Below are 10,321 nucleotides of genomic sequence, written 5' to 3' on the forward strand. Positions count from 1 at the left end.
ATTTAAGTGAGGGAGAAGCAAGGTCACCTGCTTCACTTTCCCCTCCAGAGCCACAGATCAAGATGACTCAAAATGGCCCTGGATAAAATGGGAGATCTTGGCCTTTTCAAGAAAATAACTGGAAAGAGCAGTTTTAGGGGAATAATAAAGTCTTTTTTGACAATTGAGGAGTGAAAAGAAAGTAGATATACCTATTGTATCCAGCCCTTTCAAAGAGTTTGACCCCCACCCATCCACTCAAGATAGAAAAGACATAGAATGATAATCCAGCATCTAATGGATAGATCCAGTGCCATTAATATCCATCAATATGGGAGGTATTGCACATAATTACATAAGCACATAGTAACATAATACATGCTAGAAGTATGTAACAAATAACATGATCAAATAATCATAAATTGAGAATTTATAAATGTCCATAAGTCCATTGTCCATTAGTCTCATCTTGTTCTAAAGTTCTTTAACAGTCTTCTTACTAGCCATGCTCTTTCAGTGTCAGATGTTTCTTAGATTTTCTCCTTTGTTTTGAGGTCTTTCTCTTTTTCTGTCTCTCTCCAATGGACAAGGCGAATACGACTCAGTTGGCACCCCTCTGATTCTTTCTCCATCTGAAGAAATACAAGCAAACCCTCTCTCCCAGGCAGTTAACCTATCTAAGTTCCTCCTATTTACCACTTTCTAAATCTCTTCTCATCATCTGGCAATTACACTAGAGCTGTTTGCACTGGACACTGCCCTGTTGGTTTAAAAGGCCTGTATTCTTTCCAAGTGTAATCCATTTCTGCTATCTGATTGCCTTTTGGCTGACTTATCAGGTAATCCCTTTCTGCCATGTGATTGCTTTTCTGCTGGTTGATCAAATCAGAGTCCTGACCTTCTAAAGGCTCTTTGGGTATAACCTCAGCTGCCATCATGCCCCACCTATTTTTTGATTGATATCTTGGATCTGGGCTTCGCCTCTCATTTCCCTGGAACAATCTACATTTGGAGGCCCAGTGGAAGTCCTTGTGACATTTTGGACATGGGGTTTTAGGTCTTCACTCATCCTGTCTTTTCTATCTCCATATCTACACTGAGCTCTTAGATGTCCAATTTTTCCACATTGAAAACATCGATGAATTTCTCTAGAAGTCTTTGCCAAGAGGGACCCTGTCTTTCCATGTTCATCATAGTCTGGGTGTAAAAAGTTTTTGTTCCCACTGCAGCACATTGTCTTATGATCTCTAAAGAAGCATCTTTGTCTAGTCCCCATATAATTCTCTTGCAAATCTCATTGGCATTTTCCTTAGCCAGATGTCTGGTCATTATTTCTGCAGGTGCATTTTCTCCAATAGTTTTGTCAGCAATTTGAAGACATCTCACAAAATCTGCAAAAGGTTCATTGGGACCTTGCTCTATTTTAGTGAAAGCCTCTCCCCGATCTTTCTGTCTGGGGAGGGAACCCCAAGCTTTTATTGCACCTTTAGCAATTTGCTCATACACTGTCATGGGATAATTAATCTGTTCTGAATTTTCTACAGACTGACCTTCACCAGCTAATTGCTCAAAAGTGAATTGTGTGTTAACTCCTATTTCCAAATTGCATCTGACTTGGATCTTACATAATTCATGAAACTCCGCAAGCCACAACAGATTTTGCCCAGGTTCTAAACATGTCCTTGCTATGGATTTTCAATCATTCGGGGTTAGGACGTCATAAGACAAACCATCTAGTAACATTTTAACATAAGCTGATGTAGCCCCATAAAGAGAACAACCTTTTTTCAAATATTTAATTTTATTCAAATCTAAAGGTGTATATTTTTTCCTTTTTTTGACCTACAAAGTCAATCCCTTCAATCACAGGATATGCATGTATAAAATCACTTATATCCTGTCCTTCTCTCTTAGCCTTAATCAATGCTTTTTCTAATCTTGTCATAGGCTTAGGCTGTTTCACAGGCTTTCTGCCTCTTCCCCTCCTCCTTCTTGCTCCACCCCTGAAGGTGGAGTTGATGGGGACCTGTCAATAATCTGCTCTCTAGGCAGGGTTGAAGCTTCTTCAAAAAAATCAGTCATCACACCCTAATTCCTCATTTAAATCCCCTTGCCCTTGGGCAAGATCTTGATTTTTCTTTTTTTCCTCACACTTCCTCCTCTGTTCATTTTTAAAACTTTTCCTTCTCCTACAACTTGCTTGATAGTTTAAGGCTAATTGAACTACATTGTATATATAAAATACTTCTGCGGAAATTGAACGAGGCCCATTTTTTGTGTGAAATTCTTTCAATTCAAGTCCCACTAGCTTCCAGTTATCTACTTTTAGTTTTTCTTCTTCTAAGAACTAAGGGGATGTGTGTTTTAATGCGCCCAAGAGTTTAGCAATCTGTACCCAGATTACAAGTAAATTCTGCTCCTCAATTATCTTAATTATACTCTCTATAGCACCACTCCTGGGGGGGGGGGACTGGAGCTGAGGCTGGGGTAGAGGGAATGTCTTTAGCTAACATCTGCCTCATTTCAGCTATAAGAGGTTGCTGGTTTAGCCCTTAACAAGGTAAGTTCTTTTTTTTGTCTATTAGAATACTCATCTAATCTCCTGGTCACCCGAGGAGTGTCTGTCCCTGTTCGGACGCCAAATTGACAAGTTCTGTTATCTCCAGAAACTGCCGATTGCTCTCTGGGAGGAGATCTGCCGTCTCAATTCAATCTCCTAGCCAGACTCCTCTCCAGTCCCAATGCTGCCCTCTTTTATCCTTGAAGAGATTGTAGTGAGAACTCAACAGGGCTTGTGAGAAACACTTCAACCAATGAACTTGCTCCCTCAGAATTCCAAAGATGTAAACTCCCTTTAAAGGCTTGAACCAAAGGTGTGAATTCTGAGCCAGAGAACTGTCCAAACAACCTGAGTTCTCACCTTGTAATCCTAACAACTATTATTATTTATTTTTAAAATTTACTAATATTTAATAATAATTGCTTCTCTGTAATCAATCCACAAACATTTCAAAGCATCTACTCTGTTGTTCTGAATTGTGCTACAGGTCAGGAATAGAAAGACAGAATTGACACAATTTCTGCTTTCTAGGAGATTGTGTTCTACTTAAGAGAATATTCACATAGAAGTGAATGTTCACATTTCATATGTTCACAGAGAAGTAAATACAGGATCTAACATCTTCACAATGATTTCCAGGGAGCTGATTGAGAAACCAAGAAAGGACTCTTGAGGAAGGTAGAAGGTAGAAGGAGGAGACCTGTGAAAGGTCTCCAAAGGGAAGAATAGGTAAAGATGAGTCCATGTACAGATATGGAGAATTGGAGTGGAATGCTGTATATAGGGAAAAACTTCCCTTAGGTAGAGTGTCATTAGCTTGGAAAGATAGAATGGAAACAATCTATAGAAGGCTTGAAGTGCCAAAGCTTGGATTTAATCCTAAAGGTAATAATGGATTCCTGAATCTTCTTGCACATTGGAGTGAATCAGTTCTGTGCTTTAAAGATATCATTTCAGTAGCTGCAAGGAGGATTTATTGGAGAGGAGAGAGACTTGAAGGAAGAAAAACCCAGTTAGGAGATTGGCAGGTATCCAGGTAAAAGATGATAAGAGTCTAAATTAAGGTAGTTGTAGTACAAATAGAGAGAAGTGAGATATGAGAGATGTTAAGGAAGTAGAACTAGATTTTGAGTTAAGATGGAAATATGGAAGGTCATCGAGGAGCCTAAATTTCCCATTTCTACTCAAGAAGAGTACCAGATAGAACCAAGAAATTAAAAGAGAAAGATGAGTAAGCTTTATGCAGTACATCAAAAATTAGCCAGCCTTTGCCCAACTTTATGCCAATAAATTTGATAACTTAAGTGAAATGGATGACTTCCTCCAAAAATATAGGCTCCCTAGATTAACAGAGGAGGAAATAAATTGCTTAAATAGTCCCATTTCAGAAAAAGAAATAGAACAAGCTATTAATCAACTCACCAGGAAAAAATCTCCAGGACCAGATGGATTCACATGTGAATTCTACCAAACATTTAAAGAACAATTAGCCCCAATGTTATATAAATTATTTGAAAAAATAGGGGATGAAGGAGTCCTACCAAACTCCTTTTATGACACAGACATGGTACTGATACCTATACCAGGTAGAGCGAAAACTGAGAAAGAAAATTATAGACCAATTTCCTTAATGAATATTGATGCTAAAATCTTAAATAAGATATTAGCAAAAAGACTTCAGAAAATCATCCCCAGGATAATACACCTTGATCAAGTAGGATTCATACCAGGAATGCAGGGCTGGTTTAATATTAGGAAAACTATTAATATAATTGACCATATTAATAATCAAATTAATAAGAACCATATGATCATCTCAATAGATGCAGAAAAAGCATTTGACAAAATCCAACATCCATTCCTACTAAAAACTCTTGAGAGTATAGGAATAAATGGACTATTCCTTAGAATAATCAGGAGCATATATTTAAGACCGTCAGTAAGCATAATATGCAATAGAAATAAACTACAACCTTTCCCAGTAAGATCAGGAGTGAAACAAGGTTGCCCACTATCACCATTACTATTCAATATAGTACTAGAAACGCTAGCCTCGGCAATAAGAGCCGAGAAAGAGATTCAAGGAATTAGAGTAGGAAATGAGGAAATCAAACTATCACTTTTTGCAGATGACATGATGGTATACTTAGAGAACCCCAAAGACTCTGCTAAAAAGCTACTAGAAATAATTCAAAATTTCAGCAAAGTGGCAGGACACAAAATAAATCCACATAAATCCTCAGCATTTTTATATATCACTAACAAAATGCAACAGCAAGAGATACAAAGAGAAATTCCATTCCAAACAAATGTTGAGAGTATAAAGTATTTGGGAATCCATCTACCAAAGAAAAGTCAGGAATTATATGAGAAAAATTACAAAACACTTGCCACAAAAATAAAGTCAGATTTAAATAATTGGAAAGACATTCAGTGCTCTTGGATAGGCCTAGCGAATATAATAAAGATGACAATACTCCCCAAACTAATCTATTTATTTAGTGCTATACCAATCAGACTCCCAAGAAACTATTTCAATGACCTAGAAAAAATAACAACAAAATTCATATGGAAGAATAAAAGGTCGAGAATTGCAAGGGATCTAATGAAAAAAAAACTCAGAGAAAGGTGGTCTAAGTGTACCTGATCTAAAGCTATATTATATAGCAGCAGTCACCAAAACCATTTGGTACTGGCTAAGAAATAGAACGGTAGATCAGTGGAACAGATTAGATACAAAGGACAAAAAAGGGTACATCTATAGCAATCTAATCTTTGACAAACCCAAAGATTCCAACATTAGGGATAAAAATTCATTATTTGGAAAAAACTGTTGGGAAAACTGGAAATTAATATGGCAGAAATTAGATATGGATCCACACTTAACACCATATACCAAGATAAGATCAAAATGGGTCCATGATTTAGGCATAAAGAGGGAGATAATAAATAGATTAGAGGAACAGAGGATAATCTACCTTTCAGACCTGTGGAGGAGGAAGGAATTTATGACCAGAGGAGAACTAGAGATCATTATTGATCACAAAATAGAAGATTTCGATTACATCAAACTAAAAAGTTTCTGTACAAATAATACTAATGCAAACAAGATTAGAAGGGAAGTAACAAATTGGGAAAATATTTTTAAAAGCAAAGGTTCTGACAAAGGTCTCATTTCCAAAATATATAGAGAACTGACCCTAATTTATAAGAAACCGAACCATTCTCCAATTGATAAATGGTCAAAGGATATGAACAGACAATTCTCAGATGAAGAAATTGAAACTATATCCACTCACATGAAAGAGTGTTCCAAATCACTACTGATTAGAGAAATGCAAATTAAGACAATTCTGAGATACCACTACACACCTGTCAGATTGGCTAAGATGACAGGAACAAATAATGATGAATGTTGGAGAGGATGTGGGAAAACTGGGACATTAATACATTGCTGGTGGAGTTGTGAAAGAATCCAGCCATTCTGGAGAGCAATTTGGAACTATGCCCCAAAAGTTATCAAACTGTGCATACCCTTTGACCCAGCAGTACTACTACTGGGCTTATATCCCAAAGAAATACTAAAGAGCGGAAAGAGACATATATGTGCCAAAATGTTTGTGGCAGCTCTTTTTGTTGCAGCTAGAAACTGGAAGATGAATGGATGTCCATCAGTTGGAGAATGTTTGGGTAAATTATGGTATATGAAGGTTATGGAATATTATTGCTCTGTAAGAAATGATTAGCAGGAGGAATACAGAGAGGCTTGGAGAGACTTAAATCAACTGTTGCTGAGTGAAATGAGCAGAACCAGAAGATCACTGTATACTTCAACAACAATACTGTATGAGGATGTATTCTGATGGAAGTGGAAATCTTCAACATAAAGAAGAGCCAACTCACTTCCAGTTGATCAATGATGGACAGAAGTAGCTACACCCAGAGAAGAAACACTGGGAAATGAATGTAAATTGTTAGCACTAATATCTCTCTGCCCAGGTTACATGTACCTTCGGAATCTAATGCTTATTGTGCAACAAGAAAATGGTATTTACACACATGTATTGTATCTAGGTTATATTGTAACACAAGTAAAATGTATGGGATTGCCTGTCATCGGGGGGAGGGAGTAGAGGGAGGGGGGGGATAATTTGGAAAAATGAATACAAGGGATAATATTATAAAAAAATATATAATAAAAAATTATTAAAAAAAAAATTAGCCAGCAACTACAGACACTACAAGAATGGTTCTTCAAGAGAATTTAGAATAAATACAGATAAGTAGTGGAGATGGGTCACACATTCTCTTACTTAAGGAAATCCTATGATAATCAAAAGATTAGCATCCAGAATAGTAAAGGCTTACAATAGAAAATAATTTGCACTGCAAAATAGTAAAATCTAACAGGAAAACAATTAGCCTTTAATGAATAGAGTTTTTCAAATAGTGCTATTTAAAAAAAAAAAACAAAAAAACAGAGCTTGGTGCAAAGTTAATGCAAATACAGGATTCAAGAAAATGTTAGAAAAGAAGATACATTTGGCCAAGCAGAAGTGACTAAATGATAATAAAGTATTTATACTGTAATGGGAAGAAGAGCCAAATGTCCCTACAGAATTTTAATGATTTGATGATTTTGTTCTTTTTTTTATTGTCTGAAAAGAAGAAAGAAAAAGGGAAAGGAAGAGAAAAACCCTAAGAAGAGAATGAGGGAAGGAGGAAAATGCACTTTTTTTCTCATAATATACTCTATTTTGAGGTGCAAAAAAGCACATAAATTATATAAAAATAAAGGAAACATTTTGAAGAATTAACATTATTTGAATCTCATTTTCATCTGAACAAGACAAAAGAATGTAAAATGTAGAAACAGAGAACAAGATTGGTTGAACTATATATTAAATTCTAAAAGGAAAGGACAAGCAAACACTTAAGAAGGAGGATATAATTAGAGTGAAAAGTAACAATTAGAACAAGCTTCAGCTTATGATGATGAATATGTTAAAGGGAGAATTTAGTGAGGGTAAGTGAGAAGTGGTGTAGTGGAAGCAGATAGTTTAAATTATGGAGATTACTAGTGTTAATAACATTCCCTCCCTTCTATGATTTTCTTTTCTTTTTTTCTTTATTGTTTTCTTTTTCTGGTTATACATGTATATTAACTTTTTAAATACACATTTCTTTATGAATCATACTGGGAGAGAAAAATCAGAACAAAAGGGAAAAATCACAAGAGAGAAAAAAAAAAAAAGCAGAAAAAAGAAGTGAACACAGCATATGTTGATTTACATTCAATCTCCATAGTTCTCTTTCTGGATGATAATGGTGTTTCTCTCCAAAGTTTATTGGGATTGCCTTGGATCACTGAACCACTAAGAACCAAGTCTTTCATAGTTGATCATTGCACAGTTTTGCTATTACTGTGTATCTTTTCTTTCTTATGCTGCATTGTAATGTTCTTTTCTCTAAATTGTCATCATTCTCTGTGCGCAGGTTTCTTAGGGAGGTTCTGGAGGCAGCCTTAGTTTCAGTTTAGTTCAATAATCCCAAAATGCAGCCAGGAGTTAAAGTCCAGATCCTTTATTATGTCCTTCAAAGTTCCTGGGGTCTGGCTAGCTTTCTTAGAGGCCTATCTCACTCCTTGATTCTGAGAGCTCTCGTCAAATGTCTCCAGTCAGCACAACTGTGGAAGTAGGAATGAATCAGACTCTGCCTTCAAGAGTGTGGGATTGTGGGTTTCTGCCTTGTGAATCTCCCAGAAGTCAATCTTAGTTGTGAATCTCCCAAAGTCCCCCTTGGCCCTGAGAGCTTCTTCCTTATATGCTGCCCACTGAGCACACACCAATCATTTCATCACTAGGAAACCATTATTTGTTGTAGGATTAAATCAATACTAAATTAGATTTAACCATTGTCTCCTCAATTCCACTCACCTTGTTTCAAGTTCTGGCCCATAACATCTCCTTGTAGGGTCAGATCAATCATACTGAATTAAATAATTGTTGTTTCTATTCATTCCAGTGACTTAGTACCTTGTAATAATCCTAATACTACATTAAAAAAAAAAAAGATACAAAGAGAGCATGATGGAGGGAAATACACAATTAGCTATCATAAATGTGACTGTGAATAGATGAACTCACCCATTAAATGGGAAAAGATGGCAGAATCAATTGGAAAGCAGAATACAGCAATATATTATTTACAAGGAACACACTGAAACATGTTTATAAGAGTTAAAATGAGTGTAGCAAAATTTATTATCTTTCATTTGAATTCAGAAAGTGAGGGATAGCATAATCTTAGGCATGGCAATAAGAAAAACTGACATGTCTAAAAGACACAAATTTTAGAAAACCATAGACAATTCAATAATACTAAATCTTTGTAAAGGACTGAAACTTTGAGTAGGTGCACTTGGACAACCGAGCACTTAAGGCTAATTACTTATTGGGCAATATTCTATTAGAATATACTTGGAAAATGGCCATCCCACTATTCTGTGCTGGCTCAATCGTTTGGTGTATACAGAGAATTGTAGGAGGGACTAGGGGGTGGAGTAAGATGAGCCAGAGTCACTTTTGGCTGTAGATCAGGTGAAGGAAGGTCATGGAGATCTTTTGTCCATCCAATTCACACAAAGACCTAGAATAAAGACCAAGGACTTTTGCTTATCCTGACTCTGGCTAATTCTAAGATATCCAGGGTGCTAACTCGGTCTTCACAAATCTTTATATATATATATATATATATATATATATATATATATATATATATATAAAACAAATTGCATAACATTTAATTAAGGAAAATTTAATAAAAATACGTGGAAAAAGACAGCAAAGCTAAAAGTTGTGGAACTCAATATATTCCTTCCAGAGCTAGACTAATCAAACAAAAATGAAAATAAGAAAGAAATTAAGGCCCTGAATAGAAGTTTAGAAAAGTTAGATATGCTGGATCTCTGATCATGTCCCTTCCAACACATAATTATCTTTTCTTGTTGTCTTAGCCAGTTTGGCAAGTGTATAATGGTACCTCAGAGTAGACAGGCAGTTTTCAAAAGAAGAAATCAAAGCAATCTATAGCCACATAAAAATATTCTAAATCATTAATACATGATTAGAAAAATGCAAATTAAAACAACTCTAAAGTACCAGCTCATACCTATTAGAAATGCCAAATGGTGAAGATGAGAAAAAAATAGATATATTCATAAATTGTTAAGGAAGTAGTGAACTAGTCCAACTATTCTGGAAAACAATTTGGAATTCCCCCAAGGGACTATATAAAACTGCCCTTACCCTTTGATCCTAACAGATATAATATTAGATACAATGATTTTTTTAAGAGGAAAAAGTTCTACATGTACAAAAATATTTATAACAACTCTTTGATAGACTTAGTTCTTCTCAGTACTACAATGATCCAAGATAAATTCAAAAGACTCCTGATGAAAAATACTATTCACACCTAGAGAAAGAAATGGAATTTAAATTCAGACCAAAGCATATTATTTTTATTTTGCAGGGGTGTTTTCTTTATGTTTTTTTCTTTTGTTATGTTTTTTTTTTTCTTTCACAATTTTTTTTCACAAAATTTTAAAAAATCATTATTGTAAAGTTGAATTTAAACCAGGAATGCAGGGTTATTTTAATAACAGGAAAATAGTAAACATAATGGACCATTATTAAGAAAAAAATCTCATTATTTGTGTGTATATGGATATATACACATACAAAAAGCATTTCACAAATGTGGAAGTATGTTTAACATGAT

The sequence above is a fragment of the Sminthopsis crassicaudata genome, chromosome 5 (genome assembly GCF_048593235.1).
Source record: "Sminthopsis crassicaudata isolate SCR6 chromosome 5, ASM4859323v1, whole genome shotgun sequence".
Classification (NCBI taxonomy): Eukaryota; Metazoa; Chordata; class Mammalia; order Dasyuromorphia; family Dasyuridae; genus Sminthopsis; species Sminthopsis crassicaudata.